The sequence below is a fragment of the Scleropages formosus genome, chromosome 25 (genome assembly GCF_900964775.1).
Source record: "Scleropages formosus chromosome 25, fSclFor1.1, whole genome shotgun sequence".
NCBI lineage: Eukaryota > Metazoa > Chordata > Actinopteri > Osteoglossiformes > Osteoglossidae > Scleropages > Scleropages formosus.
Window position 1 is genome coordinate 10,803,787 of NC_041830.1, and position 16,577 is coordinate 10,820,363.

A 16,577-nucleotide genomic window follows, 5' to 3' on the forward strand; every position below is an offset into this window, starting at 1 on the left:
GGGGAGGAGAGACCAGCACACGTATCTAGCAGATCTGACAAGAGTCACATCCCTGAGTGGCCGCCGCGGTTGACCTGCTCTCCAGCACCCGGTCGGCCCGTGACTGACCGCGACCTCTCTCAGGCCTCTCATCCAATGCTCATCCATCTGCTGACCCTCACGCCGAGAAGACCTCCGGACCGAGGAGCTCTCTACCTGTTTCACGCTGCAGCATCCACTGTTTCCATGGTGCTGCCATTTCGAAACTCGAACCGGGTGCCAGTCTTTCGACCGTCTGTGAGCAGTCGAATTATGAGTATTTAAAAATATTAACATTTTCCAGTATACTTATCACTTCCACGGTGTTTAGATCTTGCGTTTGGTCTCCTCAGTGTTGGGGACCTATAAAAAAATGAGGAAGGTTGCACATGCGGTAATCGACTAGGGTCCAATCGAGGGACGTCTATGTTATTAAGTTTTTGTTGACTGTGACTTAGTGGTAAAAGTGACTTTGGAGCTACGAACAAAGCAAATTATGAACAGATCTCTGGTGCCAGTTGTGTTTGTAAGCTGAGGAACTGGGGTACTGCATGACTTTGTATTTACTGGGACTCTAAGTGCTGATGCTAAGGGGCCTGCTGCACAATTTTAACACACACACACACCATCTGAACCGCTTGTCCCATACGGGGTTGCGGGGAGCCAGAGCCTAACCCACTAACACAGGGCATAAGGCCGGAAGGGGAGGGGACACACCCAGGATGGGACGCCAGTCCGTCACAAGGCACCCCCAGTAGGACTCGAACCCCAGACCCACCAGAGAGCAGGACTTGGTCCAACCCGCTGCGCCTCCGCCTCTGCACTCTTTTAAATAATACAAAATGCATTAAGATGACAGTAAGATTTTATTTTTCCATTAAACAGACTGATGACTTTGTACATAACAGGCCAACGCTGGTGTTGGGGAGGAGGGAGGTGCCCAACTGTGTCCCCATGCAGTCGAGTCCAGCCCAGTCCATCAGCGTGACAGTCCACTCACACACGCCTCATTGGACGGCGATGCCAGGGCCATCTGTAAACCATTTATCTCTTTCAAAGGACCGCGAGAGGTGGCCTCTAAACACCCCGCTCCACCCCCCATCTCAATCTGTGTGTGTACGTACACTGCTGGCTCACCGAGGTATCGCTGACAGCAGACACACATGAACTTCAAATCATTTCCGCAGTTTACATATCAACTAGATGGCAAATGTGTCTGTTGGTCAAACCACAGACGGATCGCAGAACGTATGAAATGCGCATCATAATCCATATTCACACTTTAGGCTAAGACATTAGGATTCCTCTACTGGTTTAGTTACCTATAAACAAATTTAATGCTGTTGAAATTTACGCCGGTACATCAGTTTACATTCTAAAGTAATAGAACACCAACACCAGCATTAATGCGACACCAGCTTCATCTATTTATGTTTAAACTTGTTGCTCCTTCCACCTTTGTGCTCATATTATGTAGACATGCTGAGACACATACTGGTATGTAATTGTAAGGTACTCTTTGTATAATATTTCTTTAGTGCATCCTCTTCAAACTGTATTACTATATACAGTTACCCTGTTTTTTGGGATGGTCTACAGGTTGAATGTATCTGAAGGAGCATCAGTTATGCCAAATTCCTTGTAGTGTACGTGCAAATGCATTGTAAATTACTTTGTGAGTCAACTTACCTGTTCCATTTATTTATTTAGTAGACGCTTTTCTCCGAAGCAGCTTCCACTGAACTCTATGTAGTGTTATGAGCCCACACACCTTATTCACTGCAGTGATTTACACTGCTAGATACACTACTTACACTGGGTCACTCATCCATACATCAGTGGAACACACTCTTTCTGTCACTCACACACTATGGGAACCTGAACAGCATGTCTTTGGACTGTGGGAGGAAACCAGAGCACCCAGAGGGGACCCACACAGACATGGAGAGAACATGCAAACTCCACACAGACTGAGCAAGGATCGAACCCACGTCCTGTTGCACCGTCCAGGCGCTGTGAGACAGCAGCACTACTCGCTGTGCCGCCATACCCCCCCTTACCTAAGCTTACTTAAAGTGATTAGTGCACTTCACAGTTGTCTTTTTTCTTGTTCCGGACCTAATAATTCTCTTAATTTTCTGTCCCGTTATTTCCTGCTCCTGGAGTATGGAATTCCTGTTTTCGTCCTTTTCTTGAAGAACACGATTTCTCTGACAGCCTTCAAGGAGCACGGTGATGCTTTAGACCAGTGCCCCCTGTAGGAGAACACAAACTGGCGTTACTGCCTTGTTTCATAGAAACCAAGGGCTAAATGGAACCCAGACCAAAACAGGAGTACAACACGGGCCAAAAAGGGGGGCTCAACGTGGGGCCAAAATGGGGCCAGGTAGAGGGCCAAATGTACGGCAGACGAGAGGGTGAAAGAGAAACTCAAAAGATGACCAAAGAAGCAGCTATAGAGGGGCCAAACAGAGCCAAAGAAGGGGCCAAAGACTAGCCAAAAACGTGTCCAGAAAAAGATTCGAAGCGGGGCCAAAAACGGGGCCGAAGAGCGCGCCATCTGGTAAAAACCCTCGCTGTCCAGTGGCTGCAGACAGATGGATGGTTCCTGCGAGCCGCCCCAACGCGAACACCTTGACAGGCAATTCTCCAGGCTCCCTGTCCAACGGAGGGCTCCTGGGGCCAGTAAGGACTGCTGGTGTAATTGAATGGTTCGCTGTGAGCACACCTGGGGTCCAGATCGCTGCGATCCTCATCGTGAGTCTGAACCCTCTTTGAGCACCAAGTCAGAAGAGTCCTGGTTTGGTCATCATCGCCATGGAAACAGGTTCCTATTAGATTTTAGCTGTACTGTGGAGGTGGGGGTCTGTCAGTGTTACCGAACCGCTCCATCCCAAAGCTGAGCTTGTTCTTAGCATGCAGTGTCACACACACACAACACACACACACACACACACACACACACACACACACGCACGCACTTCTCGCAGTCCCAGTCTCACTTGGCGGTGCAGTATTGCTGGGTCCCGCAGGCCACTGCTCGGATTAGGGTTGTACATGTTGTCATCATTTCAATCACCGACTTCAACGACTGAGATAATTCAGAAAAAATTAGATAATCCAGATTAAAGCTTTTTAAAAACACAGATGACATAAATTTAATTTCTTAAATGTCACTTATTCGTGCACAAATTAACGCGTGTAAATAATTCTGTTCACACCTCTAAAATTTCTCTGGATCACATGGAATCTGACGGTTGTATAAAGGCAGAACGGTACAGCAGACAGATTGCCTGCTCCCTCCTCCCCTCCCTCCCTCCCTTCGAACCCCGAGGCGGAACGTGGCTGTTTAGCTGTTCACAGGTTAATGGGCCGATTAGTTTCACGGCGTGCCCGGAGGCGATGGGCTTTGGCAGCGGGCTGATACCCACCAAATGCTCCTTAGAGACAGCTTGGTCATCTGTCCCTGATGGGGGTACCATAGCGGAGGCAGACAGCCACCCCCCACCGCCACGCCAAGCCAACCAGGAGACAAAACAGACAGACTGCGGGCCACCACACAATTCCAGCAGCATGATGGAGCCACAAACATGCTCACAGAGCACGGCGTGTTCACCCCTCCCGTTCGGGATGTCTGTTCAGCGCTCAGAAGGACTGGGATGTTCCTCATGGAGTCGCCGCCAGGGTGACCGGGTCGGGGCCGCTCCTCAGGGGGGAAAGAACACCTTCGAGATCTTCAACCGCAAGGCAACGACCGCTCTTCTGCACGACGCCACAGATGGATCGAAATCGGTACTGAATCTCATCCTGAAGCTGAGCGCGGCTCTCACGCGGGATCTCAGCCGAAGTAAGCTGAAATAACAATGGTAATAATATTTTTGTTTTTTAATACTATTAGGAGGAAGCGGTGAAACGGGACGGCGATGAGGTTCGGGGGATCATTTTGTGCCATTCAGAGGCCCTATTACTCTCTCCATGCGCTCCTCGCTAAATAACCCTAATTCACGGAGCCGCTCCGTTGCCGTAGCAGCAGCGCGCAAACAGTCCCCCATCCAACGCTGCTGGTTCCCTTTGTACCAGCACACACGCAGCGGTTCATCTTTTCCATTTTGCAGGCTCGAACCCGGGAGCTGTGAGGAAACTGCTGTGGATTACACCGTGTTCCTTCACTGGGCACGTGGGCCAGGCCGTTGCCACGGGCCCCACTTCCCAAAAAAGGACCTCAGGTGCTGCAGCGGTTAAGGAAATAGGTTTTTCGCCAGGAAGTTCAAGGGTCAAACCCCAGCAATCAGAACCGCCGTCTTGTACGCAGCACGATAATCCTAAACGGCTCGGTTAACGTCAAGTTGTGTACAACTTACAAACGCAGTTGGGACCGAAGGTCCGTTCGCAGTTCGATTTGTTTGAAACCCCACGGTCGCTGTTAATAATACAGACGTCCGTCCACTTATTTACAGGTTAGGTCCTAGAGAGCTGCTTGAATGAATGTGAACCCTGTAGGGATGGTCATTATTCTTGTATAACATATTAAACTTGTAAAATTTAAATGCAATATATTTAACATTTTAAAAAGGATGAACGACTGTGATTTATACACCTGATTCTACTTACCTGCTTGGTTTAACCAATGACAATTGGGATTTACTTATTTTTGCACCTGTACTACTTGTGTGTTTCTACTACACACACACACACACACACACACACACACACACACACACACACACACACACACACACATTTTCAGAACCGCTTGTCCCATACGGGGTCACGGGGAACTGGAGCCTAACCCGGCAACTCAGGGCGTAAGGCTGGAGGGGGAGGGGACACACCCAGGACGGGACGCCAGTCCGTCGCAAGGCACCCCAAGCGGGACTCGAACCCCAGACCCACCGGAGAGCAGGACTGTGGCCCAACCCACTGCGCCACCGCACCCCCTCACTACACACACAATTTCCTCTAAAGCAACATATGGAATTGATCATTACACGCCTATTGTGTCACATGGGAAACGCTGATTCTCATTAAATAACCAATTTGCGGTAAAACTAAGGGACACAAGGGCTTCACATCCTTTCAAGCAGCGCTCTATACCTAATAAATAAAAGAAACTTTGCTCTACTATTATTACTTTTTTTTTTTAAAGTTTGAAAAAGTTATTTTAAATGACCAAAAACTCCACACAAACTGAACTGGATTCAAACCTGCAGTGCAGGTATTATGGGGCACCAGTGCTACCCAGTGCACCACCCTATCACCTGTGAATAAAACAAAATTAAAAATAAATAAATAAATAATGTGGGGGTGCGGTGGCGGAGCAGGTTTGGCCGGGTCCTGCTCTCTGGTGGTTCCGGTTCGAGTCCCGCATGGGGTGCCTTGCAATGGACTGGCGTCCCGCCCTGGGTGTGTCCCCTCCTCCAGCCTTACGCCCCGCGTTGCCGGGTTAGGCTCTGGCTCGCCGTGACCCTGCTTGGGACATGCGGTTTCAGACGCTGTGTGTGTAAATAAATAATGTTCATATTTTCAACAATTTATAAGAGGGGTCAATGTGTCTGTAGAAGTATAGAAAAAGCCATATTTACACACCAAAGAATAAACAGCTGAGTTAAATCTAATGCATTGACAGCGTATGTGCGTAAAGTTTCATGTGACCTTGCTGTCAAAGTGCACGTTTCCTGTTGCCCCAACAAACACAACACACGTACACATTTCCCACAATGCCCTTGCGCATCTCCAGCAGCTAAGCGGACCCCTCAGCGAGCGCTCTGGACCACACAGATGCTTTGTCTGCCAGGGCGGATTAAAATCAAATAGCCGAGGGCTTGCGCACAACGTAAAAGGCAATTAAATCCTCTGAAAAGCCTTGAAGGGCTTAATTAATTGGGTTTTGTAGGAAAGCGGAAAAAATCCGGCGCAAATGTAAACACAAGAGAAAAGAAACTGTGCGACGGGCTTTGTTATCACACTCCCACTGCATTGTTTCAGCGCTCAGGGAGAATTTAGCATCTCTGCGTGACTGAAATCCCTCATAAACTAAGACCTGTCACATTTCGCCCTGGACCAACGGCAATCGCGGAGGTTTTATTGCCTTTCTACCTATAAGGAAGGGGGACCAGTGCAAGAGAGTGGACAGGCACTGAAACGGAGCAGGAAGGGAGACCAGATCACACAGAGCGCTCTTACCGGATCACCCGTCGATCACAGACTGCGTTCTTACTGGACCACTGGTCAGTAATGATGACCACGCGCTCTGTGGGCTTCAAGGAACATGGCTGTGAGCAGTACAGACAACCAAACCCCACTATGGACCCTGTCCAAGAACCCCCTGCAGGCAGTCCTCAAATATAGAGCAGCATGCTGGGAGCGATTAGACTGTTGTTACTCTTAATGAATGAATGAATGAATGAATGAATGAATGAATGAATACTTTACTGATCTCGAAGGACATCTCAGGAGTCTAAAGCAGCATAATTACCTCCAGCTTCTAATTAGATTATAGCGAATATTTCAACGTTTGCCTGATGCTTTAACACAAATTGGCATACAAGTTTACCAGTTAAGACTGGCTGTATATTGGAGATGCACTGAGCTGGAGATTTCTGGGTTAAGCACCTTGCTCAAGGGCACCACATCGGTGCCACTCTTGGGACGTGAACTGGCAACCTTCAGGTTACGAGACAGAAAGGGAGCACGATCTTCCACTGACAGCAAAAGAAGGAAAAGCCACCAGGGAAAAGACTAAATGAAACCGGCTGATAGCAGGGAAAAAAAAAACATAAGTGGAGGAGGGACAAAAGGCCCAGAGGTTTCATACCAAACGCCTCGTGGGGCTCAGCTGTATCAGTCAATCTGGGGGCTAATTCATGTCAGGGCTTGTATCCTGTCTTCTGGAGAGGCCAGCAGAGGCCTGATAAGATTGGAGTGGAAATGAGGTTGGACACACAGGAGGACGGGTGCGACAATGGTGGGTGAAATAGGTTTGTCTCGCTGGCGCCCCTTCGTCTCGCAAAGCCGCATCCTCCCTCCGCATCCCATCCCGGCCTCTCGTCACTTGAGTCGCTTCTCGCTTTCTCCGTTTTTGTGCGTAGCGCTTCGGTTCTGGGTAAGAGACCTGAACAGAGAACCAGCAGGGGGGCGTGATGGTTACAGCTGACGCCTTGTCTTCGAAGGAGTCAGGTTCGAATTCCACGCCCTGCCGTAGTAACCCCGATCCAGGAAATTACCCTGAACTGATACAGTAAAAATGATCCTTCTGCATGAATGGGTAAATCAGTGCAAGTAGCCTAAGGTTGTATGATAAAGGAATAAACGTAATGCCGGAATTACGGAGAACACAGAGACCAAAAAGGGAAAACATTTGGCGAAACAGAGAAACGGTGGAAGAGAGCAAAGGTGGAATTGAAATGTGGAGAGAGAGAAGAGGTTCGGGGGGGAGCGGTGCGGGGCAGCAGGTGTTGACTGCGGGGTCCCGGCTCTTCAGGAACTCCCGCTCGGGGGGAGTTAATCTGCACGCAACCAGGGAGCAGGGGCTCTGAATGCACGGCATCACCTTTGATATTCAAGAGGATTTGGTCCCATGTTCACACAGGAGGAGAAGAAAGCGCAACACAAAGCGGAATTAGCGCCTGATGGAGAACCCGCTGACTGCAGTTCGTTAAGCCTAATCCTCATTGCGCCGAAAGAGCCGGATCCGAATGGCGCGAGATGTGTGTCTATTGTGTCGGGACGGGGTTAATCCCCCTTCTCTGGTGGGGGTCTTGATGGCAATGTTCATGGGGTGTGTTGGGGGTGGTGGCCAAGTGCTGCTGAGCGCTTGGTCAGCCTGTGATAAGCATAAACTACTGAGTCATTTCTTGATCACCATGAAAGCCCTCCCACCCTCTACAGCTGCAGGGACATTCGGTGATCATGTAAATGCAAGTAGAGGGGATTCCTTAATGAAGCCATAAAGGAGAATTAAACCAACTTCTTTAAGTTACACATCCCTCCGAGAAACACCGTGCTAGATGGTCTACTGCAGCAAATACAAATTTCGGCTTTTTTAACGCTCTGTGTCACTCCAGGAGACAGGGAGAGGGACTGGAGCTCAGGCTCCTGATTCCACAGGGGTGAGTCTTCATGGTTTAGATTTATTTAGCAGACGCTTTTCTCCAAAGCCACTTCCGATGAACTCTATGTAGCGTTAACAGCCCGCACACCTTATTCACCGCGGTGACTTACACTGCTAGACACACTACTTACACTGGCTCACTCATCCACACATCAGTGGAACACACTCTCTCTCTCTCTCACTCACACACTATGGGGGAACCTGAACAGCATGTCTTTGGACTGTGGGAGGAAACCAGAGCACCCAGAGGGAACCCACACAGACACGGGGAGAGCATGCAAACTCCACACAGACCGAGCGGGGATCAAACCCATGTCCTCTCGCACCACCCAGGCAGTGTGAGACAGAAGTGCTACTTGCTGTGCCACGGTACCATATCACCAGACTTGACCATCAAAGGACAGAGAGCCAAGAACCCAGAGAAGAACCAAAACTGAAAGACCTTTCCATCAGAACCAGTCAGCCAGTCAACATCAGCGAGGAATAAAGATTTACAGACTGTTCCAAAAGAACCACAGACAGCTGAGGAACCAAACAAGAACCAAGATTTGAAGACTCTTCCCAACAGAACCAGAAATAACCAAGAAACCAGAGTGGAACCAGAGCAGATCTAATGTTGGAAGACCTCTCCATTGGAAACATCATCCCTGTTTGTGCCACAGATCCTTTAAGTCATTCCAGGCAGACTAGTCTGAATTCCACTTTCCTTCATTCTCAAGACTCCTTGCAACAGGGGGCCCTGGAGACACACTTGATTTGCCCTAGTTGCATTTAATTAGTTTGAAACGGCGTTTGGGGACACTGAGAAGGTTAACAAGGGGGCAGAGTGAAGCAGCTCGGTCTCCAAGCATCTCCGGCAAAGCGCTGGAGATGAATTGTATCAGAAATCCTTCTTCCCGAGGCCCATCGGCTGATTACCAGCAACTGTGTTACGCAGCCAGAGCTTAGTAAGAACTGCACCCAACCTCCTTTTGGAAGGCGGACATCTGACATAAAAGGTCTGACCCTTGACCTCAGACCTCCAACCGTCTCCTTTCCTTCCCTGCCTGCCGTTCCACCCCCAGCGCAGGACAACTTGGGATAATTGGCTGGCCGTGCGAACGCCCAGCTGGCCCGACTGGCGCGGTACAATAGATGGTCACAACAGGCGTGTGCTCGACCCGTGGACCATTCATCTGGGCTGAATGGCACTCTGGCGTGCTGCGGAGAGGGGGGCGGGACTTCGCGGTGCAACAAAAAGCCTCAGCTCGCTGCCTCTCTGAGTGTTGGAGGGTGGGGGGTGATCAAGAGGATGTTTTTCCTGATAGTATTGGAAGAGCTAAATGACGCCGATCAAGGCGACGGGGAGCCGCCACGGAAGGTGAAGGATGTAAATACACAGGTGAAGGCTGGAGAAACAATTCCAACTTAACTCTTGCTCATGCAGACGCTGCTGAGAATTCAAAAGTACTCAAACGGCTGTACCTCTCCATCGGGGGCGATGGGGCCTGGGGGGGGGGGTCCGGTGTAAAATACCTGTTTGTGAAGCTCACACAAAGCTGCAGCTGCTTCATACCCAACAACGGGCAGCACGTTCAGACCTCCTGCTCATGCTGTGTGTGTGTGTGTGTGTGTGTGTGTGTGTGTGCGAAGTGCTCAACATAGAGTGCCAAAACAGCCTTGAGAAGCATGAAAAACACACCCTTTTCTCCAGGACAGCTCAGCTGATGGTTGACACTCAGAGAAGATCTCTGGAACTCCTCTGTGGTGACAGGGAATGAGAGTGAACACTGCAGGGTTCTTGGAAGCTCTTCTGGATGGGATTTCTGGAGGGATTTCCCTTTGGGTTTCATATCAGAACGGTTCTCAGAATGACTACGTATATTGTCAGTGCTATTCCCACGCAAGCTCTGGGACGGCAGCTTCCGGGAAGGGCTGGGAATTTCGGGTTCCTACAAGAGAAGGTGCAAATCGTGGACGACAAATGTCCCGCAGCTCCGTTCCTTCCAGAACCTTCTCCATCATCCATCTCTAACCCCGTAGGTGCTTCAGAGAAGCACATCGGTGGCTCTTGAGTAGATCTCCTTCACTTTCTGACCCTGACCACGTGTGCGCCTCACCTAGCCTCCTTTGTCACTGCTCACCCAGCGCCTGCTGACACAGCAGGAAAGCACCATGGAAACGTTTGTTCTGTCTTTTATTGAGTCTTTTTCAATTTGCTCTCAATAGCTGTGGAGTCTTGGAAATTTTTTTTTTTAAAAAGTCTTTCTTTCAGCCAAACGTTTTCTATAGAGCAGGGAGAAGAGCAGCGAATGAAAGCTGGACAGGCCGAGGTCACGACGCGACGGTGGAATGAAAAGATTGGAGGACTGAAGCGACAGAGGTAGAGGAGGAGGACAAGCGATGTTCTGAAACCTGAAGCGAGCTTTGCTACATCCTTCTGTCTGTCTCTCTCTGCTTGTTTTAAGGCAAATGTGGTGGGAGTTCATAAGTGGTAACACTACTCAAGTGCAGCAAAGCGGAGTATTGTGAGAGTGAGGCCTCAGCACCACGTACAGGTTGGGGGACGTGACCATGGTGGCCTTAAAGTTGATGGTAGATGCAAAGTCTCTATTCCATCACGATTTTGCATTTAGATTTTTTTTCAAAGAGTCAGAAAAACCTCTTTATTCTTACACAACTCATGAAGTTCTAGAAGGAGTTATTAGATCCTGCTAAATTTGAGGTGGCTGAAAAAGATGAAGGCAGAGCCTAAACAACAGATCAGTACCTGCCCCCCCCCACTTCCTCCCACACCCCTCAGCCATAAAAAGAACTTCTTTGAATTCCATGGCAGGTTTCCATTTTTCAGGAGAATAACATTATTTGAGTCAGCAAGTATAGAGGCTGTGGATCCCGGCAGGAGGGATACTTTCCACCTCCCCAGGCTTCCTTCTTGACTCCCTCAGAAGGAGCCCAAAATCTAAAGCCCACTGGGTCTCAGCCTTGATCCCAGTGTGGTGGAATGAACTCCCTATGTCCCTCAGAGCTGCTGAATCCCTCCCAGCATTCGAGACGAGTCTCAAAGCTCATCTCTTTCAAATTAATTTCAAAGTATGTATGGAAAGGTGCTTCAATAATGCTGTGTCTGTATCTAAGCCCTTTGTTTGTTGTTGATGCACTTTTGATTACTCTGAACTCCAGATTGCTTTGGAAAAAAGCAAAGGCAAAGAATATAAATGCAAAATGCAACTGAAAGTCGGGTTAGGTGTTCGCGCTGGCGCGTGGCCCTGACCACAACGGATGTTGCCAATTCCCTGTAATTAAATCGATTCACTCCGACTTTGTGCCGTTGCTGCCAAACAGACTTCCAGCCCACTCAAGAGAACAACAGACAAAGGTCGCTGACACATCGTACTGTGTGACTCCAGCAGAAACTGGCTGAATACCCCAGGAGCATCTCTTGGGAACCTGCCTTGGTTACACAGAGACAGCTGTCACTCGATTCACTGTGCGACATGAGAAAAAAAAAAAACATCTCAATAACATATTGATGAAATGAGACTTGACATACCATCAAAGCGCAAATAAAAAAACATGATGGCGTTATTCTTTTGGTAAAATAAAAAGTCTCGACTTAAAGGTAATACCCTCAGTTTATATTTGAGTCTTTTACGTGAAACAGTACAAAACAATTTTTTCACGTCTGAAACTAGGAGAAGAAGAGCCTCTTCATCATGCGAGTTAAGCATTTTTACATGCAATAAAAATATATAATTGCATATTCCTGCTGTCGTAGCTTTGAGAAAGAGATTTACCCTGAACTACTGCGGTGATAAAATTAACTCAGCTGCAAAAATGGGTAAATAATTTTAAAGTTGTCTAACATACAAAGCATCATCTAAATAAATATTGTAATGCTATTTATGACAATATTTAATACAATTTATATTATTCATATTAACTGCTCTAGGAAACAGGAGAAAACATTTTGATTGCTCAGACCACAGCGAAATATTTTGGCCATGTTCTTATGAATACGAAACAAGAGAGCTGTCCATATTCCCACATCTGGAGCATCCAGATATTGACAAAGTCCACGGAGGTTGTGTTTCCCCATAATTACACCGCTGCCTGCTGTTTTCATGGAACATTAACTTTTTCCATAAGGCCATAGTATCCGTGAGAAAGACACCAACCCACACACTCACACGCACAAGAACACGGTAAACGCACAGCTGTTCGGAGGAATGAAGTGTAACGTTTTAAGCTGCCGAAGTCAGCCGAGGTGCGCTAAGGAAACAAATTATGCAAACGTGCGAGAACGTATGGAAACAGCGACAGAAATTAAATGTAACGGTGAAAAAGCGAAGAGATAACCGTGACAGACACTACAGCGCAGAGACGCGTTCGAGGAGTGAAAAAAAAATAGTGAAATAGGAACACAGGTACACAGCAACGCAGCACAAATCATAACTGTGTCATATACTGGCAGGACAGCATTAAACCAATACAGATTTTAGAGATACAAACTTTCTCCAAAATTGCACAATTTTTTCACTTTCTGATTTTTGAAATCGCCTTGAAGTCACCTTGGTGAATAAGGTGTGTGGGCTGGTGACACTACAAAGTATCCATTGTAAGTCGCTTTGGAGAAAAGCGTCTGCTAAAAAAAATGAATGTAGACGTGAACGAAATTTGTGCGTAGCGCAGTGAACGTACCCTGCGTTTACCCTCCGAGCCGACAGATGGCGTCAAAGGGATATTCTCGAAGAAATATACTTGCTCACTTCCGTGCAAATAACTGTGCAATTTGTACAGTATTTATTGCATTTTCTTCAAACTATATACTTTATGACTTTAATATTCTTTTATGTTAAATGTGCCTGAAATGCAGTCCGTGAATTGGTTAACCTAACCCTACTTTAATAAACTGCTATGTTGTCTTGAGATAAAGCAGAAATTCTCTTGAAAGGCGACGTCATTACGAATGACTGTGTGCTCTGTACGTTGAACGAGTCTGAGTGAGCGGGAGACGAGTCAGATTCCTTGCACGTGCAAATGTCGTTGACCAGTAAAGCGTTATTTAATCTTGAGTAGTTCAGTTTGTAGAGGAGTATCTAAAAGCAATGCTAAAACAAAAGCAACTGGACTTGCATGAGTTTTCTTGAAGACGTTTCCACCGCTCATCCAAGTGGCTTCGAGCCACTTGGATGAGCGGTGAAACGTCTTCAAGAAAACTCATGCAAGTCCAGTTGCCTTTGTTTTAGCTTTATTTTTAGATATACCATGACCTGGATGATTGAGAGTCTTCGCAGACATGTTTGTAGAGGAAAGTCACCTAAAAGTCCTGCGGATTAATGAATAAAGGAGCAACAGCAGCATTATCAAGCTTTCACAGTAGTACCAAAGACCAAGTGACCCACTGAAAATAAACAAGCAGGATTCCTCTCAGGATTCTGATGCTGTGTGGCCAGCGGAGGTCGGATGTTGACGCTTCATTGGCCGATCCATGACTTCTTTCCTTTCCCGATTGGCTCACGGTGGTCACCACGTGAGAGCTCCCTCTAAGTGTCTTCAAACTGCTGCTGACAAAGCATCGAGCTGGATGTGGCCAAAGTCAAGAAAGCCGCTGAAGGAAGTGGCCCGATGTCCGTGATGTGGCCATCAACATCAGACACCCCCCTGTGGCATTATGTTGCTGGTGGTGCCAGGGATGGCAGTACGACCAATAGCAACCCAAACTGTGTTATCATCCCCGATTGGCGGCGGATGAGGGGGGTGTCGAGCAGCAACTGGCTGTATCTCTCTGACCAAGTCCAGCAAGACCTGGCACCCTGGAGCCTTGTCCCTTACTGATCACTCACTTCAGTATTTACATAGTGTGAGCTGGTTCACGGAATTCCATTGCAGGGGACTTAGAGGACATGAATGACGGCTCGGTACTTCCTGTCGCTGTCAAGCCAGATTAATGACGACCAGCTGCTGCCACTTGGACCATCAACACTGACATATAATAGGCAGCTGGTCTGAAGGACTTGGTGAGTTGAGCGGTTAACCTACGAAGCAGGTTAGTTATTTTCTCCAATAAAAGCCCTTCGTGTTAAGGAAATCCTGCTGCTGGCCCTTGTTCCTGTCCTGCCTGGCTCAGCCCCGGCACTTTGCAACTGGCCACAATGGTTTATGGGAAATGTTACATGCTGATGACACACAGAGACAAAATGTGAGGAACTGCAGCCATTGCTGCTCACTGGCAGCTGCACAACTACCTGACCGCCAAATAACAACATTTAGTGACACGTAATAAACCTGGCATTTTGAAAGCAGCCAGCCACTCGCATCCGCGATGGTATTCATTTGGAGTCCCGTTACCATGACGACCACATCAACAACACAGTGACCTTGCCCCGCTAAGTGACATCTGTCAGTCCAGTTCCTGGGAGTGTGCATGTATGGCGGGGGGGGGGTGAGCACCTGGACTTCTGTGCAAGAGAATGTGAGCATTTAAAATGTCAAAGTGAGGCTGTGTGCGTGCGTGTGCGTGTGTGTGTGTGTGTGTGTGTGTAGGGCCTAAAGCTAATTGACACAGCTACATTTACATTTAAATTGATTTTCTGGAACTCAGTCATGGACTATAGCGCTTGTTTCCAGTGCCCATGAACCAGCTCTTCCTCATTTTTGTCTTCATCACCGAAGACCACTGATCATCAGCTGAAGGCTTTCCCTTCTTACACTGCTATTACTGCCATATTTACACTGCTAGCTGCCAATAAGTAACAATAGAGAACCCATTCATAGACTGCAGCCAGACACTAACAAATCACTATGTCACTACTGAAGTGAAATGCTTTAAAAATATATTCACATATGTCTTCCACAACATCCAGCAGAGTAAAAGAATAAAAGAATTTGTCAGTATGAGCAGCTCTTAATGAACGTTATGAATCATTAACACCGAGAGACCCACTGGAAGGTATAACAGACGTGAAAGTCATTGCCTTGCAATCGAAGGACATGAGTTTGAATCCCACCTCCTGCTGTGGCACCCTTCATCAAGGTACCTACCCCGGACTGACACGCTAAAAACTCTCTTGCTGTATATTCGGGTATTTACCATATTTATTTGCAGTACAAGCCATTTATTTAGTGGACCGACTTCACACTGTAAGCTGCTTTGAAGAAAAATGGTTGATAATTCAATCAATACTGCAACTGACTCATTTATTCAGTTCATCCCGGCAGTTGTTTCAGTTAGTGACCGCTGCGGAGTAAAGCGTAAAGGAAAACGTGACCAGTACATCACAGGTTCAACCCCTGGGGAGGTTCATTCATACTCCAGCGAATCGCTGGTATCGGAAATGGGAAAGTTAATCGCATTAGCAAAGCAAACAGTGACTATGAAACTCATATTTAGTCTGATGGGACTCAGGTGAACTGGTCATTTCATTGCTTAATCGCGTTGTTCCGCTAAGGCGGTACCTCACGTTTCCTGCAGGGTAACATGAAATATTAATAATTACATAGAGGTATGATATTAAATATTTACACCCTTCATTAAAGGCATTTGAATATTCCCTCATTCTTCAGGTGAGGCCGAGGACTAAGCGAACAGGTGTTTCTGCAGTGATTTTATTCCTGTTGGAGTGATGCACGGTTGGCGGACGAGACACGATTGCATTTACCCCGTCTCATTTACGTCCACCCCACCCCACACTGTCCTGCCCTACCCTACCCACAGCCTTCCTAACACAAGTATAACATGGTTCCAACATATAAATAAAATAAAAAAACATACAGTATATATATTCAACTGAACACCCAAGTTACGAATTTTCAAAGCTAAAAAAACTTATTTTAAATTGTATTTTATCTGTTTTCAGAAATGTCACCTGCGTTTCCACATCCAGACAGTATTTCGCAGTGAGGAACATTGTTCATTTATGGGATGAGTCAGTCAACAATAGGCCCCGAATGTGAATTTGAAGAGACGACACATTTTTATTTTTAGTAACTGTGAGATCAGCTCCGTCAATCAAAGACAAAATGTTAATAAGTCTTAGAATGGTATTTTTTTATTCATTACAGCTTTGTCCCGGACTTCTACGGCACCTTCCCCATGAATAAATTGAGCCGTGTCCCTATCATTCCACTTTTATTGATTATACACATACCGCAGACTGAAAGTGACCAGATGCTGAGAAATATTGCGACATGTTGTCTGAAGTTATTAAAAGACAATTAAACGGAAATCCTGCGATGGACTGGCACCCCGTCCATGGCGTTCCCTACCTCAGCGTTTCCACATTTGCGCTCTGGAACACAGCAACCCTGCGTAGGACAAGCAGTTGATGAAAATGGAGTAAATATAGTCTTACAGTGAATTTTAATTGAGTTTGGCATTCAGGTTTCTAAATGTCTATGAATGAAATGAAGAACGGCGGTATGATTAAGCTAATATTTATAGTGACACGGTGGTTGAACTTAGAACATC